The sequence below is a fragment of the Buceros rhinoceros genome, unplaced genomic scaffold (genome assembly GCF_000710305.1).
Source record: "Buceros rhinoceros silvestris isolate BGI_N320 unplaced genomic scaffold, ASM71030v1 scaffold11581, whole genome shotgun sequence".
Taxonomy (NCBI): domain Eukaryota; kingdom Metazoa; phylum Chordata; class Aves; order Bucerotiformes; family Bucerotidae; genus Buceros; species Buceros rhinoceros.
This window is the reverse complement of record NW_010395992.1, coordinates 11,933-15,491: the sequence shown is the minus strand read 5'-3', so window position 1 is coordinate 15,491 and position 3,559 is coordinate 11,933.

Below are 3,559 nucleotides of genomic sequence, written 5' to 3'. Positions count from 1 at the left end.
TCAGGTGTGCAATGTTAATAGCCTGTTCATGCTCTCCTTTGATTACTGATTGCATCTATTTTTACTCTGACACCAGCAGACTTCTTTAATTTTTTCTTCTTAAATAAGCTGTGCCACCTGCCCATCCTCCTCTGCCTCCCCTGGGTCCCCATGCCAGCCACTACCCTGCCATGTAAAGCCTGTTCCTGGCACAGACAGCCCATATCCTTACTGAAATGCACCACAGGGGCCACTTCTACATTTTGCTTGCAATAAAGTAAGACACATTAGATGGTCCTGTTCTAACTCCTTGACCGTAATTACTTAAAAAGCCCCAAATGACTACACTGAGGGGCAGTGGAGCAAAATTTCCAGAAGTACCAGACACACAGATTAATAAACCTCCCAGAGGTCACGAGGAAAGAAAAGCTCCAATTGCTTGGAGTGTATCCCCTAAAGCTTTCTCAGCTGGAGTCCTTTCTACCACCAGTAGTGTGACACACTTGTTTCATTAAAAAAAATATAGAGAATTCATTTAGGACCATATTTTAGAAGATAGTGCATAACCTTGCAGTTCATGTAAAACAGTTTACAGCCTCAGTCTGCCAGAGGGCAGGGACATTGTACAAGGGGTTGAAAATGGAAACATGTGTCTGGGCTCAGTCTGACCTGCAGTTCTTTTCACATGCAAAGGTAGACGCCCGGGGAGAGAAAGGCCAGAGGAAACACAGGGTGTGTGCCCAGGGCTGGAGAGATGCAAGTCAAATCTGTGTTCTGCCTTTTCATCTCCCCATTGGTATGACAGATACTGGAGTGTTTTCTTACTCACAATGGTATTCTGAGGATAAATACAATAAAAAATGGAGGTGTTCAGCTGCTGCCTTGTGTTCTTAAGATAACTCCTCCTGATTATATGTCTAGATTTCATCTTTAAATGCTGCATAAGTCAAAAAACACCCCATAAATGCTGTGTTTCTTGCTAATGTATCGCTGAGCAACATTGTTATGGTTCTCTGGCAGCCGCAGAAGAGCCCTTATATGTTAAAATACTTGCTTCAGAGCAAGCGCAGGGGTTAATCCCGAAGAATTGCCCCTTAATTATTGAGGCCAATGCTTTCAGAGCTAAGATCCTGGCAAAGCAGTGAGTGTAGACCATCTATGCCACGTAGGGGTATTCGCTGTAAGTTTGACAGTAGCTACAGCCATCTGAGACATTGATAAGCCAGATCAAAACATTTTGCCTGTGTAATTATCCACCTCCTTGACCTCCTTGCATCTCTGCTGCCTTCCTAATATTTTTCTGTAGCTGTACCTTGCAGAAAAAACATTTTCTGCAGCAGAGAATAAGGTGTCAGAGTTACCTGTGGGGGTATCCTCACCTATCAATTGGTGTTTCTTTGTGACACTACCCTGAATACCCGAAGTGTTCAGTATATTGTCTTACAAATGCAGAGGGTAATGCATGTAGTGCCATCTTTCACCTCTGATTCTCACCACCACCCGATTGGGCACAATACCTTAGAGGTGGTTAAAGGAGACTTAAAGCAGCAGCACATATAAGTTTCCTTTCACATACCCCAAATATGTTGCAAAAAGTCATTTCTGCAAATTTCAGGGCTGGAATTGGAATCTTCGTATTTTGACCCAAATGGATACAAATTCGTAGCTATATTGACACACCGTGCTGATTGCACCAAAAGTGGAGGGAGTTGCTGCCTGCACAGAAGCGACTCCAAGAACATGGAAAGGTCACACTGACCCTGGCAGCTTGTAATTCTGGAAAGCCTTCCTTTAACCGCAGAAAAATCACGAAGTCTTAGTTTCCTCCTTTTTAAAGAGGAATAACCTGTCCTCCTCGAGCCTGAAATGCGTTCCTCCCACAGACATACTAGGTGTGACGAATGCTGCATGAGGGGGGTTGGGGGTCCCCCCAAACTGCAGGACAGTCCTCAGGAGCACGGGAGCTGCAAGAAGGCACAGCCCTGCTACAGCAGTCAGCTGCTGAGTGGAGCTGTGCTCCCAGAAATAGCTTTTGTTTTAGAAACCTTCTGGTTGGTTCGCACTGAAAGGCAAACCAACAAAGGCTTCCTGCTTCTCAGGCAGGAAGACAGTTTGGTAGTAACTGTCTTTTAAGGAGGTTTGTAGTAACTGAACACTACTCATCTTCAAAGACTTGAAGAAACAGTTGATCTGCAGGAAAGAAAACCAGACACGAGGAAAAACTATGCTACCAGTTGGGACTTGGGGCAGTGAGGCTGCGGAACAGGCTATGGGATCGGTTATCAAGTCCGCTTTGCTGGAAGTTTTTAAAAACAAAAGAAGGGGTTGGTGGGCGTAAAGGAAACTGATGGTACCTGAAGTGCAGAAACAATGTCTGAGGAGCGTCCCAGCCACACAACCCTGTGGTACCACTGCTGAAAGTTGATGCTGACAGTGGTGCAGCAGAGAGGTAAGGAATTTAGAGGAGAGGTGAGATGAGCCAGAGGAGGATGGCAGCAGGCACGGTCCATGCCCTTCAAGGTCCCTCAGTGGCGTGACCGGTTCGGCAGTCTCAGGGGAATCTTAGCTATTGGGACACAGCCCTGGGGGACCTGTCTGGCCCTCAGCCTGCAGCTCACTGCTTGAAGCACAAGTGCTTACAGCTTGAATTAATTTCCCTTTTTCTGTCTTAGAGGTGGAGGTTGTTATTACCCTTGATAAAATTTTCCTTCTCCAAGTTACTGATCCAAAGAATCACCATAAAACACACGAAGTTTGGTAATAGTGTGGGAGTAACTCACAGACTAAAAGTTCGGTGTGCTGACCTTCACATACAAGAGCAAACCGTCATCTGGAGATCTACATTTAGATTTTTTCCACATAAACCAAGTCACTACACATCCTCCGATTCACAAATTGCAACAAACATTTTGAAACACTCGGTAAATATAATTTTTCCACGTCCCATAAACGTCTCTGAATGCCGCCCTTTGCAACGAGAGTGGTTTCCCTAGCAACTAATACATTCCAAAGTCTTTTTAAAAATGTGGGGATCTAGAAAGGTGAAAACAAGCAAAAAAAAAAAACAACAGTCAAATGATAAGACTGAACCTGTTTGATGAACAAAGATGGAACAGTTTGAGGTACAGTTAAGTTCTTACCGCCTCTTGTTTAGTAATATTGTCCTCCCAGACTCATTCTGTTAAAAGGTTTGTTTCAGCCCAGCCCGTTGGGGCACAGCTGACTCTACAGGCAAGGCAGGGCATGGTTAGGACTGCCAGCTGGGCAGCCCGTGTAGCCGAGGCTCTCTACCTGTGCTGTGGTTAAAGGAACCAACAATGAAACGTGGTTCCAGACATGACATCACTCAGCTCATCCTTGCAGAGGTGGCAGTGGTGAGGTTTGTCAGTGCTTCTCTCTGTGGGACCCAGTCCGGAATGCAGCAGAGGCCCATCATGCAGAAAAGTCATGCAGACGTGAGTTATGGGAAAAGGTAAAGGAATCTTTGTCAAACACCTCTGAGCTGGCCAGTAAATTCAGGCAAGAAAATTCATACTTGACACCCTACTTTTTTAAACAAATGTAGGGGACTGAGTTCCTG